The sequence below is a fragment of the Zea mays genome, chromosome 1, assembly GCF_902167145.1.
Source record: "Zea mays cultivar B73 chromosome 1, Zm-B73-REFERENCE-NAM-5.0, whole genome shotgun sequence".
NCBI lineage: Eukaryota > Viridiplantae > Streptophyta > Magnoliopsida > Poales > Poaceae > Zea > Zea mays.
Genome location: NC_050096.1, coordinates 191,169,882 through 191,189,789, shown reverse-complemented (window position 1 = coordinate 191,189,789; position 19,908 = coordinate 191,169,882). Strand labels below are relative to the sequence as shown.

General features: G+C 44.1%; 2 pseudogenes; both read right to left on the bottom strand.

Annotated features, from left to right (window-relative positions):
* Positions 1-793: 793 nt before the first annotated feature.
* On the bottom strand, positions 794-1,275 carry LOC109941734 (serine--glyoxylate aminotransferase-like; annotated as a pseudogene).
* A 17,557-nt stretch (positions 1,276-18,832) lies between these two features.
* LOC103641882 (uncharacterized) lies at positions 18,833-19,651 on the bottom strand (annotated as a pseudogene).
* Between the last annotated feature and the right edge of the window lie 257 nt (positions 19,652-19,908).

Below are 19,908 nucleotides of genomic sequence, written 5' to 3'. Positions count from 1 at the left end.
AAGCTCCTCGACACCGTCCTGGATCGGCTCTTCCCCGCCGTCGTGGGCATCGAGCAGTTTTTGCGACGTCGAGATGATGGCGTTCGAGGAGGCGCTCGGCAGACTGAAGGCGTTCGATGAGCGTTCCAGCGGCGCACTCGTGCTGGCGGCGAACGGCGCGACGACCAGCTCCTCCTCACGGAGGCCGAGTGGAAAGCTCGAAAAAAGAAGAAGTCGACGATTGGCAAGTGCTTCAACTGTGGTAACCGCGGCCACTTCGCGCGGGACTGCCGTAAGAAGGAGGAGGAGGCACTGCTAGCCAAGGCCGATGAAGAAGCGATGCTCCTGTGAGTGCGGGACGCGGCGCTAGGATTAGGGGGAGATTGTTAGAATAATCCTGGCGCGTGTGTGGAGTCGTGGCAGTTGTGCATGTGTGTGCATGCAGTGCAACTGCTAGCTCCGTGGGTGTGAGCGCATGGTGCTGGTCACTAGCTAGCTGAGTGGTGCGTGCGTGCTTGCATGTGGAGGATAGGTGAGGAGTCTGTCAGCTTACCGCGTACGTCGCGGGTGAAGCAGTCAGCACAGGCCGTTGCCAGGACGTCCGCGTTGTGCGCGTTGGAGCGCGTCGTGCGCGTGACCTGGCCGGACGGATCGTGCGAGTGGAATTTGTGGCTCCGTTGTGTGTTGCTCAGCCTATAAAAGGCACCCTGTACTGCTCAGATTGCGGTGAAAAAATAGAGAAAGTACACCGCGTGAGTGCGCTGTCAAGGTGTTTCTGCGCCATTTGCTAGTGTGTTCTGTTCTTCTTCTACCTTCAGTGTGTTTCGTTTCTTGCGTGTGTGAGCCTTGAGAGTTCCAACACGATGGCCACGGCCTTGATGGCGTGCCGCGGCGCGTCGTCGCGGAGCCTACGCTCCAGCGTGGCCAGGTCGGCGCCCTGGCCCCACTCGCTCTCCACCGCGTCCACGTCGAAGCCCAGGCACCGCTGCTGGTCGATTCACAGCAGGCTGAACTGCCCGATGAGGAAGGACACGACCCTGTCGCCCGGGACAGCGTGTTAGTCAGCGCGCTCTCCCACGCGCCCATCCCCGTCGTCGGGATCATGAAGGGCGTGCCCGTCGTGGTCTTGAAGATCTTCTTCACATCCTCCAGCAGGACCTTGGTCAGCGCCGGCACCGCCGGCGAGCGGTAGTCCTCGTTCTGCCCGTTCATGGCGCGGATCACGGGGTCCGGGATGTTCACGGGGCCCGGCATGAACAGGTGGGTCCGCCCGGGGCCATACACGTAGTCCGCCATCGTAGCTAATTACTATGAACCAGTTCCGTGCGGGCACATGCGCAAGAACGGTGCGGCATTAAACACTGACTGGAGTACTGAACAATTGGACCTCTACCTCATAACGTCTTTTCTTTTCTTTCTTTCTAAGCGTAAATCTGAATTGACAAAACTGCAAATGTGAGTAAAAAAATGCCAGCTATCGTAGCTCTATAGATGGCCAACAAAGCCTAGTTAACCGGGCAAGCACGGGGCACGGCACGGCATGATCGGTTCTGGGCCCATGCTGGCACGCCCCGATCCCTAGTGTTGTGCTTGGGCCGACGAGTGGGCATGCTGGGCCAGTATGGGCACGACACGATTAGGGTTAAAGCACATTTAGGCACGACACCCATAACACATACCCCCCGCGGCCCCCGGCCCACACATCGTCCCTGTAACACCCCTGGTGTTACTAGCACCAAAACTTGAGCATAACATCATGTGCATTGACATTTTATATGGTTGTTACACCTAGAATGTATTCACTAGGTAAAATTTTCAATCAAGTTGTGATGTTAGGACTTGATGAGTGGTTAACCTTAGGGTAGGGTACTAAACCCTGAGTTAGGGCTTATGGATGTAAGTGAAGCCCAAATAAGCTAAAAACCCCAAAAGTCATGAGAAATATTCCTAAGGTATCACATTTGATGGACTTTGGTGGCACCAAATCCCTAATGTGCCCAAAACCCTAAAAACAAACCGTAGAAACCCTAATTAAAACCCTAAGGGGGTAATTGTAAATTTTGTGCACTTTTGGACCAAAGTGCAAATATCAAAGTAAAAGAGCACCTCAAACCAACTATCCTTCATGTTGGAGAATTTGCAAGTAGAATAGTAGAATTTGGACTTAATTGCAAAAGTGTCACATGAGCATTATGTGGCTAAGTCTGAAATTCAGTTGAATGGGATCAACTTTAGAGCTTTATATCTCTAAATCCATTGGGATTTTGCCCTAAGTCAATATGGCAAACTTGTAAAGTTAAGATAGGAGTATAGCTTTGCTTAAGTGATTAAGCCTTGGTGTTGTACAAAAATGGGAGATAAATAGGTTTAAAGTCTGGCTATCAGACCACCCTGAGACTGAATACTGACTGACAGTGAGTTCTGATGAACTTTGGACTCGATTCAAGCTCGAGGGATTAAGCAAATGAGCAAGATCACTATAGTCGAATTGTAGGTGTTATATAGAGCTACAACTTTGATACAAATAGATTAAGTAGTTGCTACATAAAAATCAAAGATCCTGGCTCCTGAAATCACTCTATCAGACACTCTGATGGTGCTTGCCATGGTACAGTGACTGAATAAGATCACAGGTCTAGCCCCCTCGCCGCCGGTGATCTCGCGCCCGGATTCGCGCCGGCGTCGCGATTCACGCCCGATTGAATGCGGATAACGATCCCCAGTGAAAAATTGGGCGCTGGGGATGGGCTTAGGACACTGTTTTGCCCTGACCGTCGTACCCACTTGCCTCACGGTCGGTCCAGATAACCTCGCCAGAGTTGGCCGCCTATCGCTCGGGTGCCACGTGCCTAGGTGCTCTACCATGTCGCAGTGACTTGCCTTAGCATGTCCGGTCATCACTGGTGGTCAAGCCACGGTGAAAGCCACGAATCACTTACGCTAGTGACTACCCCTCTCTCCGCCCGCCGCGCGTCTTCTCAAAATTAACTGCCACCACCGATGGAACCTATAAATTGCCGCCCCAGTGAACTCCGCTAGGTAATTACGCATCCAACGCACCAGTCATTGCCTCGGATTATCCACCAGAGCCTCCCAATTTCTCTCTTCCCCCAATTCGCTTCTTCGCGCCGTCGTAAGCTATCACGTCGTGGACCGCCGTCTTAAGGCCCGTTCACGCCCTCTGTTCCCTCGTTTCAGTACCCTTGTGTGCCCTTGATGCTTCTCGACCCAGCCAATTGAGCTAGAACGCGTAGGATCACCGGGAATGCCTCGGTTCATCCATAGTTCGCACTCTCACCGTGGACAGAGAGATTAGGATCTAGAACTTTGCAATTGTTTCAGGGGTAATAGTCGTTAGGGGTTGAATTAGGTGTCGGCCATACCTGAGCGCCGGTTGTTGTGTTTTCCGGCCAGTACAGGCTCGCCGGAGCCACTGCTCCGCCGTCCATGGTCGAGGACCTCACCCTGCGAAGGAATAGAAAGGGAAGGGCCTAACTGCGAATGTCAGTGACAAAGAGAAATAATGCTAAGGACTCCTTATGGGGTTTTCAAATCGATAGGGTCCTCTGTGCAAACCTGGCAAAGCGGGCACGCGCGGGCACGTTTCGCCTGCCGTGGGCCAACTTGGGCTAAATTGAGCCCAACACTGTTTATTGTTTCTCCTTTTCTTTTTGCTGACAGATTAGAGAATTTGTAGAAAATTATAGAAAATGCTAAAAATATGAGACCAATTTTGTTGGACTCCTAAATTTCTTTAGTATTTAAAAAAAATAGTTCCAAGATTTTTAGCCCAAACTAGGAATTATTCAGTATTTAAAAGGGGTTAAGCCTATACCTTTGGAATTTTAGAAAATACTTGGTAACTCCAAAAATCACAAAACTTTTTAGGTAAGTCCAATATGGTACTTAGAACCCATGGGTAAAGTTTGATATGCTTTGGACATTGTTTCATTCTCGAAACCTAAAACCCTAGTCTTCTAGTTAATAATTGCCTTAGAAAAATGAGATATTAACCTAGAAGACCCTAGTTTCCCTAGTGCACCGTGAAGGAAAATTGTATTCAAGATCATAACTTGATATACCCTTATTATCATTGCATTTCCATAAGCATCACATAAGCATTCATGGTTATATATGGTTATGTATAGAGAATGAGGAAGAAGTAGTGGTTGAAGAAGAAGAAGCTACACCACCACCTGAGAATCCACCTGCCGGGAACTGTTTTTACTTTGATATTTGTGGAACAGAGCCCGACTCCCCTACAAAAACAAGGCAAGCCCTGGTGCATTTGCCACCTCCTTGCTGTTTTAAACTTTTATCACTTGATATGATGCATTAGGTGATAGGAGTTGTGTGGTAAACCAATTGATGCATTTCCTTCCTTGAAACTGTTTACCATTCCTTGATTACCTGTTTTATTAAAAGATTTTCTAATGCTTAGTCCTTCTTTAGAAAAACAAATGTTTTATTTTAAGCAAAAAGGTGATGCTTCATGTGGAATGTGATGTTTTCAAAAATAAAACTTGATGGTGGATCCATCATGGCCGTGATGGGTTCAACATCGGACAAGATGTACCTCTACCAGGTACCAAGCTTTGGGTTTAAATGATAAAGCTGGGACCGGGCGGGTGACTCGCACGAGAAGAGAGTCTCGGTATAGTGTCTCCGTCTGAGTCGAATAAGGACCGTCTCGATGTAGGCTTGATGATTGAAGACCTTTTAACTAGTCACATGCCTCATCATGGGTAAGCTTTTCCTCGGGCAGACGAATAACAGAAAGGCTAACACGTAATGGGAATGGAGAGATGGCGAGAGTAGCGTGTACCCTCCATGGCAAGAGGTTGGACGGTGGTGTATCTGTGCTCTCGGTTGGCGTGAACCCGGTCTAGTCTTAAGAAACCCGGTGGTGAGTTGACATATGCAAGGGTTAAGTCCTACATATGTCATGTGATTGGAGATCCCCAGCTAGGTATTAATCGATTCGGATCGTCGTTACTTCTTGGACATGAAGACTTGGTCACTGCCCTACACGTAGCATTCCAGTGAACTAAAAGGATTGATAAAAGATGGCTAGTGTAGGCCAAGTGCTTGAACTAGGGTAGAAGAAACTCTAGATTCAGGTAATGACTTAACTTGCTAATAAAACTGGATTTTTAATGATCCACTATTAGTAGGCATTTTTGCAAACAGAGTCTTGATTTTTGATCAGCCTTACCTTGACTCCCTCAAGCCAGCATATTCCTTGAGAGTCTTTTATTTTGACGGGTAAGACTTGCGAAAGTACACTCCGTACTCAGGGTTTTCAAACCCATGTTGTTGTAGGTGAGAAAACAGCAGACTTTTGTTGTTTTTGTTCTAAGGTGGTGCCCAAGGAGGAGTCTCGACAGTGAAGTGGTTGCGGGAGGATGTTGGCCTCCCTTTTGAAAAACAGTATACTTTTATGCTGGAGGATTTTTGCCTCCTAAGTTTGTAATAATACTACTTATGCACTCATACACCCTGGTTCTGTAATAACTATAATACTCTTTCTCTATATTTGAATAAATGTAAACTAAGTTATTGTAATTGCTTCCGCTTATTCGTTCCTCCGATGTGTTGTAATATCTGCGGGACGGGTGAAGCGCTCTTGGGCAAGGAAATGAGGATCCGGATACCGAACTTGTCGAGTAATTATGTACATCTACAGGGTTGTCCAAGGTCTGTAGGACAAGGACAACTGTAGGTGGGCCTAATAACTTGGGAGGTTCCGTCACAGCTGGTATCGGAGCGAAGCCCATCTCTTCAGATATTGTGAAGCATTTCAAAAAAATTTCAAATACTTATCCAGAAATATTCTTTCATTCTTACCTTGCCACTTTCTGGAAGTTCTTATGTGGTAAGACCAGGTAATGGAGTGCAATCTATAGGAAGTTGGGGATCAACGAAGGTTGATTCCGTAATTATTGGGTTATGCATGCATCATGTTTAAAAATTATACTAATAAATATGGCGGAACCACCCGAATTATTCCAGCTTAAATGCCCAAGTCGCACCATTAAAGGCAGCAACACACTTAAACTGGAATAACCCGTCAGTCCCTTGGATCTAGTCCGATAAAGCCACTTATCCAGGATCGAATACCACTAGCTCACTCGAAGGTGAGGCACAGAGAAATACAATAAAGCATAATACCACAAATTTAAGAAGTATTAGTAGTGATTACATTATTGGAGTTTTAGAAACAGTAACCATAAATTTTAATACAGCAAAAATAACTAACGGAGAAAACCCAGTAACATGGCGAAGCCTGGCCATGCTACTCCTCCTGGTCCTCTCCTGCGGAAGCAGTAACCCACTCGACCATCTATCCCGGTGGCAGGGATGAAGGCCAAGTCACACCATCAACCAAATCAAGGAAGTACCTACAAAAATTATGCAACAAGCAAGGCTGAGTATACTAATACTCAGCTAGACTTACCCGGTGTGAGGAGTCTACTCCTCTACCTCTAGACGATGAAGCTGTTTGGCTGAGGGGTTTGGTTTGCCAAAAGCACTAACTGAGTCTAAAAACAAGTTTTAGCTTTTCAAGTTCTAGAATAATAATTTAGACTAGATGAGCACCTAACTATCCATACATGGTATTGAAAGCTCTCTTGTGGGTTTTGGTGGTTTGGATGACAACCCAATTAAAGGACTAACAAGTGTGCTAAGTGTTGAACAGGTGCTTAATGCAAAGCTAACAGGGTTCAACACAAGTGAACAGGTGTGATGGTCCAAAGACTGGATTATCTATAGATAATGGACATCACAAGTAAGATGGACATTGCTTAAGTGAGACTCAGTGTACGTAACTCAGAGACAATCGATCAAGCCAAGGATGGAGGCAAGAAGAGGTTCGAGGTACTGAGTGCACGGGAGAAGGTCAAGGAGACCAGGAACCCAAAGCCAGGGGTGAAGAAGAAGACTTGCAAAGTCAAGGTTGATCGAGTTAAGAAGAGTTATGGTGCATCAAGGATCACTACATAAGGACATGACTTACAACCAATGAGGTAACATCTACAATTATGTGGTGTAAGTCATAAGGCTCAAGATCAAGCTCGAGAAGTGAACGGGGGTTGGGGCTCAGATATGTCAATCTAGATCAAGTCAAGTTGACTTGATGGTTTAGAGTCCAACATCGACATCAAACAAGCCAAATTGGGTAAAACGATGAAAAAGGTTCAGTTTGTAAGGTTTGAGTGTTCAACCATTTTGCATACACCTCTTACTACAAGTTTGGTGCTTTGGTTTGCTCTCTAACTCTTTCTGTAGAGAAAGTACCATTCTGAGCTCTGCTGGAGGAGAAACAGAAAAGCTAGGAGAAGAACAAAAAAGATGTAAGTTTCTAGGACTAAATCAATTGGATTATACTCTAAATGTGTTTGTTTAAGTCTCAGGAAAATCCTCCCAAAAGTTGAAGTCAAACGGAGAAAGAACGGAGGAAAAAGCACTTAATGTGTTGTTGGCTGGTGCACAGGACAGTGAATAGTAGCTGTCCGGTGCACAGGACAGTGAATAGTAACTCTGTCCGGTGCACAGGACAGTGAATAGTAACTGTGTCCGGTGCACAGGACAGCGAATAGTCGCAGCGTCCGGTGCACAGGACAGTGAATAGTCGCAGCGTCCGGTGCACAGGACAGTGAATAGTAGCTGTGTCCGGTGCACAGGACAGTGAATAGTGACCTGTCCGGTGCACAGGATAGTGAATAGTAACCTGTCCGGTGCACCAACGGCTAGCTGTTCCAGAGAAGGAAACTGTCCATCAGATCCGTTACTGTTCACTGTCCGGTGCGCCACCGGACAGTCCGGTGCACCCGCAACCAGGGAAGGCTGGGAGCTTCCAAATGAAGCTCTAACGGCTCCTAGGCCATTTGGGGCTATAAAAGGGACCCCTAGGCGCCTCAAACAACAACGCAAGTGCAGCCAACAATTGTATACATCACTCGGATCGATTCTCTCTCTCCCTCTTGTGTAAATCTCTCTAGTTTGTGTGAAGGCAAAGTTATAAGCCTTTAGAGAGTGGAGAGGTGCTGCAAAGAGCTAGAGCAAAGTCTTGAGCGCATTGTTACTCCACCGGAGTGCTGTCAAGAAGATTGTAAGCAGCCGCGGCTTTGTTGTAACCCAACTCAACATAGTGGAAGGCTCTATCGGTCATACTGACAGATTTGAGCAAACGGAGGAGGGAGTTGAAATAGACTCCAAGCCCAGGTGTGGCTAACTCCAACGAGGACTAGGCAAGCATTTCAGGCTTGGCCGAACCTCGGGATAAATTCCTGCGTCTGTGTGCTTCGCTCTGTATTGTGTGCTGACTCTCTGTCTTACTCACTTTTTATATCTGCACTTCAACACTTATCTGTGGTACAAGTTATATTTGAAGTGCAGGGCATTCTGAGACAGGATCTTCTATTCCGCTGCAACCTACTCGAAGGATCTTTCATTCCACTGCGATCTGGTCTTTGAGTAGAGTAAGAACTAAAGTGATAATTTTTTATTCGCCTATTCACCCCCCCTCTAGGCGACATCCAGATCCTGTTCCCGGGCAAAGGGAACTTTCAATTGGTATCAAAGCTAGGCCTCTCCAGTGTGGGCTTAGCCGTCCGGAGATAACGATGTCGTCACAAGAGGTAACTGTAGAAATTCTTTTAGGCGATGGCTCTAATTACAAATCTTGGTCTGTCTCTATTTATAATGCTTTCATGAGTGTTGATTCTGATTTGAGACAGATCTTTAGTAGAAGTATTTTTCCATCTGATATTAGTAAAAATCCCTCTAATGATGAACTAAGATGTTTATCTCTCAATCACCGTGCTTGCAACATCTTAGTTGAATCTCTTTCTAGAGGTGCTTATTTTGCCATCATGAGTAGTGATAATGATTTATTTGTTGATGCTCATGATTTATGGAATAGGATTAAAGAAAAATATTTTGTGGCCAATTGTACTACTTCTACTCCCTATGTTGCTTGTGGTACTAACCTTTCAAAGGGAGAAGAAAAACGATGGCAACCAAACGATGAATCCACCTCACCGACAGGTTTGTCTTCCACTAGTTATAAATGTCTTATTGCTAACAATGATAGTGGAGACGAAAGCGATGATGAGGAGGAATATGAGGATGATAGCGAGGATGAGTCTTCATCACCACAAGGTACATTTTCCTATATTGCTTCCACTAATAATAATGACAGGGAAAATGAGACCGGTGATGTGGAAGAAGAGGAGATTCGCCGGTTCTACACCAATCTCAACAAAGAAGACAAAGTGCTCTTGGTTAAGTTGTTGAGTAGGAACAAGGAACAAGGCGAGACGCTTCTCAGGCTAGAGGAGACTCTCATCAAAACCAACGATAGCCTGGAGAAGATGACCAAAGAACATGAGGAGCTAAAGTGCTCTCATGATAATTTGGTCCAACGGTATGAATCTATTTTATTTGAGCAAAGAAATAATCATGATGTATTATCTGATGTTGCTCAACTTAAAACTGAGAATTCTATGCTTAAGAGTCAAGTAGAAATGATAAATTTAGAAAAACTTGCTCTAAGTGAAAAATATGATATGCTATCTTATTCTCATAATGAATTAGTTGATGACCATATCATGCTTAATGTTGCTCATGAGGTTGTAATTTCAAACTTAAATTTATGTGAACCTCGTTCTTGCACATGTGCACATTTAGATAATATATCACCATGTGCTAACCCCTGTTGCTCAAAAGAAAGCAAATTTTTGAATGACCATCAAGCTGCAGGATCAAAAGAAAGGAACAAGAAAGCAAAGCAACTAAGGAGAAGACGCATTGCTCAACCTCCTCAAGATATCCACGGACGCGTGGTGAAGAAGCTTGAGACGGGAGAAACCGCAGCAAGTGTTGAACTCCATAAGAAGGATGTTCCTAAAGCAATAAATGAAGAAATCAACATGAACAAGGAAAAAGGTAAAAATTCAATTAGTCATGTTGTTTGCACTGATCATCTCTCTATGTCATCCAAGAGCAAAAAGGGAAGAGGAAAAAGGAGGTGCTTCAAGTGCAAGGAATTAGGTCACTTCATTGCGTCTTGTCCACACAAAGACAAGGATGAAGGAATGAGGAGATGCTTTGGATGCAACGATAAGGACCATATGATCACTTCATGTCCGCTCATGAAGAATCAAAGACGTGCACCCTCCAAGATGACCCTCACTAAGCAAAAAGACAAACAACAAGTGTCAAGTCAGGTTGAGCGACGCTTCTGCTACATGTGTGGTGAGCATGGTCATCTACCTAAGGTATGTAAGAAGGGTAAGGTTCCTAAACAAGTAAATTTATCTCAATCTTATTCGCTTAGGAGACCCAAATCATACACTTGTGCTAGATCAGTAATGAGATCACCTAGAACTAGCACAACTGCTATTTGGGTACCAAAGGCCCTTTTAGATGAACGTTATGGACCCATCTCGAGATGGGTACCAAACCGTGCCAACTAGACCATGCAGGTGCCTCGAGATGGACTGGAGACCCTAGGAGAGCTTAAGATGGTTAATTCAAACTCTATGCTTAAGCTATCAATTTTAATGTCTATTTATTGACCCAAGGTTGAATTATTGTGCAATACTAATCCCATGTTCATCTCGAGTTAAATAAGTTGTAGATGTCCTTGATCATTATTGGTGAATCAAGCGAAGGACTTTGATGAGAATCTGCAACTTGCTCTCCAAAGGACGGTACCCGTGTATCTTAAGTGCATTATTTCTAATCAGCATTGCTTTTAAGTTGGATTGTCGTGCTATACCTATCCTTGGAGTAGTTATGCTTTTGAGATTGCTTGTGTTGAATATCTTTCAATTAATGATCCATGATTTCCAAGATCATAATCATGCTTGCTTAATCGTAACTGTGTGCTTTATAGGGAATATCTCTTGAATCATTCAATGGGTAGCTTTTCATTTGATATATCCACCATGATTAACTCTCTTAGTGTATGTGGATAAACATGTATCTTTTTGTAAGTCATGCTATGTGTTTTTTTAATGATTAACCTATGTGCAAGCATGATAGTTTTGTTTAGTCCATGTTCACATGATTACTTTGTCTTGGTGCTCTGTGTATACCAAAACAAGAAATCCATGTTGTGTCTCCAATGCACCCTCTCGAGCTATGAGGTGCATGAGCAAAAGGAGCCCTAAATTGGCGACAACAGGTGCTCTCACTACACACTACCTAAAAGAATGAATCTCATGGCATTCAGGTAAAAGGCAAAGGTATGGAGAATGGAACTATGCAATTTCATTGAATATCTTGAAGTTTCGTTGATTGTGATCATAGCTATGTTCTTGCCTTTCAATTGGTAGTATCTTGGCTTAGGTGCTTTATGCTTTAAAATGTTGTTTCCTTTGGTGTACCTAAGAAAATACTTCTTAATCATGGTGTGCTTAGACATTGTGCTTTATATGTATGATCTTGTCGTTTTTCAATTGGTATATGTGTTGCAATGATCATCATGTGTGAAGCGTGTCTTGGTGTTTTTAAATGTTATATATCATGAGGCATGCATTGTTTCCACTAGTCATAAGTTGTATTATCTCATCTAGTCAATTGGTATCTTTTTGTGATGTAATTGATATATTATGCCTAGACCAAGGTATGTTTCCCTTTACTTCTGAGGATGCTAGAATGTGCAAGGTTCAAGTCATTCAAATACTTCATGCACAACTTTAGGGGGAGCACACATAACTTGTGTCTTTTGAGACTAACTGTTTTTTGAGTGATCCTATATTGTCTCAAGGTGGAAAAGGGAAGATAAGCCAGAAATGGAGCGATCAGGACTTGGGTACCTCCACAAGTCGAGTAATTGGTATCTAAAGTTGTGAGTAATTACGTATTTAAAGGTTGCTCGTGCTCTATAATAGTTGGTGATCCTAGATGCTTATCTTTAAATATCATGGAGCTATGACAGTGATGATTTTTCAATTGGTAGCCTTGGTAGTGTGCTTCAATTGGTATCTTTTGGTAATCACTAGAATAGAAGCTTCATCTTGTGCCACAATACTATAACTTGTTCTAAGTTTTGTATCTTAGCAACAAGAAAAGGTCAGGATAAAGGATCAGACATAAGTGTAAAGGAGCTCCCTAGAGATAAAACTTTCAAGATGGAAATCTTGAATTGATGACAAAAGGAACTCCGCCTACTTAGATGGAAAGTACACCATAACATGGTAAAGGTACAAAAGGAGGTATTGACCTTTTTGCGTATTTGTACCTTAATTTTTCTCCAATGCTTGTGTTGCATATGTTTAATGTGTAAGGGGGAGTAATGTTAGTGTGTTGCATTTTCCCTGCTTAATACCCTGCTGTCCCTTGACATCATCCTATGTTCTTGCTTGAATATGGTTTTGGTGTTTGATGTCAAAGGGGGAGAATTTGTGCATTAAAGCTTACCTCGACCTGAGAGGAAAGCTTATCTTAAGGGTGAAGATTAATTTTTTGTGTGCTAAAGGACTCAAAGGGGTTTCCTTGAGTTCCTTTGATCTTAAAGAAAAATGTGTTAGTTTGTTGATAATACTTATCATATGCTTCTTGTTGTATTATATGGTGATAATGCAAAATTAGTGCTTCCATTGATATGAATCAATTGGTATCTACTGTGTTTATCCTGTGATAGATATTCATGTGGTTCTGGCGCTTTAAATCGGTATCTTAATGGTGAATAGTGGTAGGTTGATATTCCTATGGTATATTTATTTAATTGGTGTTTAACTCTGATTCTGTGCATTTGTGTGTTATATGCATCACAGTTTGATTCTTCACACAATGCATCCCACAGGTGCTAAGGTGTAGCAATGCTTCGAATTAGCCTAAGTATGTGCATTTTGGCATTTAAAGCCAAAGTTAAGATTTTAATGTAAGCACATATTTAGGGGGAGCATTCTATAAACTTAGAATTCAAAATTTGTGCTTTAAATCTTATTGTTGTGTAAGCTTTAATTGTGTTGCCATCAATCACCAAAAAGGGGGAGATTGAAAGCTCTCTTGTGGGTTTTGGTGGTTTGGATGACAACCCAATTAAAGGACTAACAAGTGTGCTAAGTGTTGAACAGGTGCTTAATGCAAAGCTAACAGGGTTCAACACAAGTGAACAGGTGTGATGGTCCAAAGACTGGATTATCTATAGATAATGGACATCACAAGTAAGATGGACATTGCTTAAGTGAGACTCGGTGTACGTAACTCAGAGACAATCGATCAAGCCAAGGATGGAGGCAAGAAGAGGTTCGAGGTACCGAGTGCACGGGAGAAGGTCAAGGAGACCAGGAACCCAAAGCCAGGGGTGAAGAAGAAGACTTGCAAAGTCAAGGTTGATCGAGTTAAGAAGAGTTATGGTGCATCAAGGATCACTACATAAGGACATGACTTACAACTAATGAGGTAACATCTACAATTATGTGGTGTAAGTCATAAGGCTCAAGATCAAGCTCGAGAAGTGAACGGGGGTTGGGGCTCAGATATGTCAATCTAGATCAAGTCAAGTTGACTTGATGGTTTAGAGTCCAACATCGACCTTAAACAAGCCAAATTGGGTAAAACGATGAAAAAGGTTAAGTATGTAAGGTTTGAGTGTTCAACCATTTTGCATACACCTCTTACTACAAGTTTGGTGCTTTGGTTTGCTCTCTAACTCTTTCTGTAGAGAAAGTACCATTCTGAGCTCTGCTGGAGGAGAAACAGAAAAGCTAGGAGAAGAACAAAAAAGATGTAAGTTTCTAGGACTAAATCAATTGGATTATACTCTAAATGTGTTTGTTTAAGTCTCAGGAAAATCCTCCCAAAAGTTGAAGTCAAACGGAGAAAGAACGGAGGAAAAAGCACTTAGTGTGATGTTGGCTGGTGCACAGGACAGTGAATAGTAGCTGTCCGGTGCACAGGACAGTGAATAGTAACTGTGTCCGGTGCATAGGACAGCGAATAGTCGCAGCGTCCGGTGCACAGGACAGTGAATAGTCGCAGCGTCCGGTGCACAGGACAGTGAATAGTAGCTGTGTCCGGTGCACAGGACAGTGAATAGTGACCTGTCCGGTGCACAGGACAGTGAATAGTAACCTGTCCGGTGCACCAACGGCTAGCTGTTCCAGAGAAGGAAACTGTCGATCAGATCCGTTACTGTTCACTGTCCGGTGCGCCACCGGACAGTCCGGTGCACCCGCAACCAGGGAAGGCTGGGAGCTTCCAAATGAAGCTCTAACGGCTCCTAGGCCATTTGGGGCTATAAAAGGGACCCCTAGGCGCCTCAAACAACAACACAAGTGCAGCCAACAATTGTATACATCACTCGGATCGATTCTCTCTCTCCCTCTTGTGTAAATCTCTCTAGTTTGTGTGAAGGCAAAGTTATAAGCCTTTAGAGAGTGGAGAGGTGCTGCAAAGAGCTAGAGCAAAGTCTTGAGCGCATTGTTACTCCGCCGGAGTGCTGTCAAGAAGATTGTAAGCAGCCGCGGCTTTGTTGTAACTCAACTCAACATAGTGGAAGGCTCTATCTGTCATACTGACAGATCTGAGCAAACGGAGGAGGGAGTTGAAATAGACTCCAAGCCCAGGTGTGGCTAACTCCAACGAGGACTAGGCAAGCATTTCAGGCTTGGCTGAACCTCGGGATAAATTCCTGCGTCTGTGTGCTTCGCTCTGTATTGTGTGCTGACTCTCTGTCTTACTCACTTTTTATATCTGCACTTCAACACTTATCTGTGGTACAAGTTATATTTGAAGTGCAGGGCATTCTAAGACAGGATCTTCTATTCCGCTGCAACCTACTCGAAGGATCTTTCATTCCACTGCGATCTGGTCTTTGAGTAGAGTAAGAACTAAAGTGATAATTTTTTATTCGCCTATTCACCCCCCTCTAGGCGACATCCAGATCCTGTTCCCGAGCAAAGGGAACTTTCAGGTATCAAGCAATTTAGTCAATCAACATCGTTTGAAAGTAACCTCATTTCCACTTATTACTCAATGCAGTACAATGGATCAAGCAATCTCATTAGCTGCGAGAAGTAGACGATTCGAATCGAGTTTTAACCTTGCAAGGTAAACCTAAACACACGACATGTCAGGGCACTCTGTCCCCACACATATCAACCTTCCCCATCGATCCCTCGTTCGCGGCCAGGGCTCACCGCCCTGGCGTACAATGCTCCACTGACCTCGGCTGCTGCCGTGCAGTGACCGCACTTGTACCCACCAGATCTAGAATGGGAGACCACGTCTCAGGACAAGTGAGGAGAAAAGTCCGTGCCCGGCTTCACTCAGGTACTAGGTTTACCGGTTACCATATTTCCCGACATGTGTTTAGTACGTTCAAACGCTTGACACATGTATCCGCACATTAATCCTTATTCCATTTTCGTCTCGTAGAGAGCGCATCCCCATGGATCCGTGTCCATAGACCATCATCATTCTGTTATCAAAATGGATACAACCAATTCTTGACCTCGCGTGAGTGCTAGAAAAATGACTCGACTTTTACCGAGATCCTGATTTAGCATAGCAACTACTCGACCTAGCATACTAGTATCCATCTCAAAAGGAATCCTGAGTTCATGCAACTAGGTTTTCAACCAACTCCTACACTTAAGTGCACGGTACAAACCTACAAACAATAAGTGTAGTAAAATAGCATATATAAATGGTTATGCATAAAACCGGGGCTTGCCTGGAATTCAACACTAGATAGTGTTTGCTGGGAGATAATCGCTTGGCGAGCATCCACTGGTTAAGTCCATTATTCTTCAGGCCGTCCACCAATTGCCTCTTGTGGTTGGCACCACATCACTTGCTCGATCGTCATCTCTCGGTCCTAATGAGATGCAATATGCATATGTATGAACACAATGAAAAATATCACAAGATATTCCAATACATGATAGCGAACTAAACACTAATTAGTAAGACACTGCAACGACTATACACAAGTGCTAGCTAGTCGTACGTTATCGGCGTTCATTATTAACACCTTTAAAAAGACGACAACATTTTAGATACTTACGCAACACAAATACGACATCACAATCAACTAGAGAAAGAAACATATAAACAGGACACATATGTTATCTCAAACTTAGCCATGGAAAGTCTACATTAATTAAGAGCTAACCAAACATTTTTAGCAAAAAGGGTGAACTAAATAATCAAATAAGCACTTGCAGATTTTTGGACAGCAACACATCAGTTATTTGTGTTAATCATAACTCTTCAAATATTAATCCAAAAATAGCAAACTAGGATTTTCTGGAAAGCTTAAGAAGTGCTCTACAACTTTGGTATTATCATCTCAACATGATTCAACACTTAGCAAGGTCAAAAAGAGCTAACACGATAGCTTTGTCCAGATTTGGACAGATTCAGACTTGCAACTTCAAAAATTCACAACTAAAGATTCAGACATCCAAACAAATTGATCCTAGACTTTCTAGAAAGATAATTAAATATTCTACAAATTATTTATAAACATCCCTGGCTGGTTTAATATGTGTCAAGGGTAAAATACACTATGAAGGCTTTGCTGTCCAGAACTGGACAGATTCAGTCTTCACATTTTAAACATCCATAACTTAATCTTCAGATCCCCAAAAAGAGTGATCCAAGATTTTTTGGAAAGACTAGCAAAAGTACTACATAACTTTTATAATCACCAAGAAGCGATTCTATGTTTAACCAAGTCAAACAATTCAGTTTTTGAAATCTGTTCTGACAGTGGAGAGAACACAGCAACCAGTTTGTAAAATTCATAACTCTTAAACTATCAGCCCTATGGTTATGAAATTTTAACAGAAGGAAGATAAGAAAAATACAACTTTCTTATAATGACCATGAACAGATTGTAACATTAACTTAAGCAAACAATTCAATCTCTGAAATCTATACTGAAATTGGATAGATTCAGTTACTGAATTTGTAAAAAAACGTAACTTCTAAACGATCAGACTTATGGCTGTCAGATTTTAACACAAGTAAGATAATAAAGTTATCTACAACTTTTATATATGGCTTTTCTACAGAAAATATAATTTAGTCCATCAAACATACATACAGCCCAAAACAACAACTAATAAAACTTCAGCTCCTAATTACTTCAAGAATTGCCGCGTTCTAGAGACTTGAACTATTCTAACATTTTACCATTTGTTAGAGTTAAAACAATCAAATTTGGACCCACAAGTAGACTTACTAACTTTTTATCCAAGTTATTTCGTGCCTAGAATTTCCATTCACAATTAACAACGCATCTACCACAATAATCTTACCCGGTACATATATGTTTATCGATGCGCCCTTCACACACTAATTTGCATTTTAACTTAGACATCACATGAACACTACTACCTTTCATCTGTGACCATAACCATGCACATTTAGACTACAACAAGCCAATCATCATGATCATGAGTTTAACCAAAGCCGTCTAACAATTTGGCTAACTAGAGCAACGACATAGCCCGCTAAATAACATACACGTCAGCTAGCCCATTATTATCGCAATCCGAGACACAACATACACTACAACATTTTTTATAAACATACGTATTTATGCGTATATTCGCACTTCGACCAAATCATACGAACCGTAAACCACTAATCTCCAACTCGCAACCACCATGCACTTACTTCCCAAATCGTGAACACATACATGTTTATCATATGAACAACTCCATTACACAACTTGTATCAAAAACCTACTTGACCACCCGATGTGTCTAATCAAAATCGTGAGCACAACCATACACTATATGCAAAGCATAATTTAATGAACGCATAATGTGTATCGTCACGACTCGACTTATAAATATAGAGGAAACGATGACTACTTTGGCATGTCATCACCTCATCACACAAGCCAAAGCAATGCCTAGCCACATCAACCAAACTTCTAGTCGAGTAAAACCTACACCTTCTTGTCACGAATACAACCATATTGCGGCATGTATTCGGAACACTTCCATCCACCTGGCGCAACACTTGATGTAACATACTCCAGCACACATGTTCAATGGCAAACTCTTTGTGCATACTTACGCCAGCAAATTTATATATATATATAATACAAAATAATGTAGACTACTTATTGGCTGCTACTTGGAACACTAAGCATACCCTACACATTAAAAGTTGCGACAACCAACACACTATTTTATGACAAGGCGTTTAACCACGATTTAATATAACCACGACGCATTTGTGCAACACATAAAGAATCATTGTGATTACAAAATATATTATATCCGTTAATTGAACACTACCTGAAACAACAAATCGGCTTACCATAAACAACTCGGTCGATACCGCTGCACACATGGCGTGGAGATGAACGTGCCAACATGTACCGGAGAGCAGAGCGAAGCCGAAGGAGCACGACGGGGACCATGACGCAACAAGGTGGAGCACGCGCCACGGAGGAGCTGTTGCGGCTGTTGTTTTATGTGGCAAAAAAATCGGAAGGATAGCGTCAACGGGCAGGAATGGAGCAGGGCACCAAAAGCGATGACACTAGACACCGGGATGCTGCTGCTGGGCATTTTGTTGAACAACACGCAAGCACGACAAGGGTAAGACATAGGGGCAGTGTGCTGCTGTGGCTAGCGCAGCACAGCGAGGCATGGGACAATGATGGACACGGCAGGGACGAGCTGGGAGACGACATCGGCATGGTGGAGCTGCATGCGCGGCGGGGTTGCACAAGAAAATGACGAGCACATCAAGATCGATGATGCTCTCCATGACACGCTGCCCTACTTAGCATTTCATCGAACACCCCATTCACATGGCCACAACAGTCCAAAATGGAGATCAATGGTGAGCTATCGGGGAGGGCGTGCTATGGAGGAGCGGCAAAGAAGTAGCACGATGACGGAGGAACTTCAAGGCGATGGACAACAGCAGTGAGGCTTGCGGCTAGCGTCGCTTCCGGTGAGGATTTCGGCCATGGATTTGGAGCTTGGGCAGGGGCATGCAGCGACTTGGGAGTCCCGACGGTGAGCTCGCGAGTAGGGAACAATTGCTGCTTGCCGGAGGCAGTAAGCCGGCTGGGGAACTGCGCCATGGGAATATCCATAGAGGGAGGAGTAGGGACAGAGAAGGGGGCGCCGAGTCTTTGCCCTAGGGAAGTTGACAGGGTGCAGGTTCGAATACCTAGCTTCGATGGGGGAGATGGGGATCTGACCATGGAGCTTACGACTGCATGCGCCCATGATAGAGGAATGGGAACAGGAGTGCTGAGTGGGGGGAGGAGAGCGTTGGCAAGCTCATGTAGAAAGTTGGGTGCCGAGTGGGGGAATGGAGTAGAGGGAGCCGAGCTGCCCATTAGAGGAGGAAGAAGGGGACGTCGAGCTCACAACCATGGAGGAGCAGAGGGGTCCGGCTTGTCCTGGCAGGTGGTGAGCTCGGCCATGGGAGAAATGGCGCCCGCGCCTTGGGGAAGAATGGATCTGTGCTTGGGAGCTTCTGCTGCTAGCGCCCATGGAAGCGAGGCCAAGCAGGGGGAACCTCGGCCATGGGTGATTACGCCATGGGAGGCTCTGAGCAGGGGGCACCGACGAGGAAGTGTTGCTGGGGAATGGGAGCTGCTACTCCCTGCTCTGAACAGATCGGAGGGGAGCTCAGCGTGTGCTGAGGGAGATGGCGGGGATGTGGCCATGGACGAGCTTGGGGGAAGAAGAAGAGACGGTGGGGAAGAAAGAGCCTACGCTAGTGTCCTGGGCTCACAGTGCGTAGGTCAGCAGAAGGGAGATAAAAGGGGTTAGCAGCACACGACATTGGTCGAAAAGGGGTGGCATTACCCACTGGCCGGCTGCAGCTACTGGCGAGCAGGTGCGGCATGCAGCCATTGGCTAGCGTAGCCGGTGGCCAGGCATTGGCTGCTAGCTAGAGCAGGCCATGGCGTGTGGGAGAAAA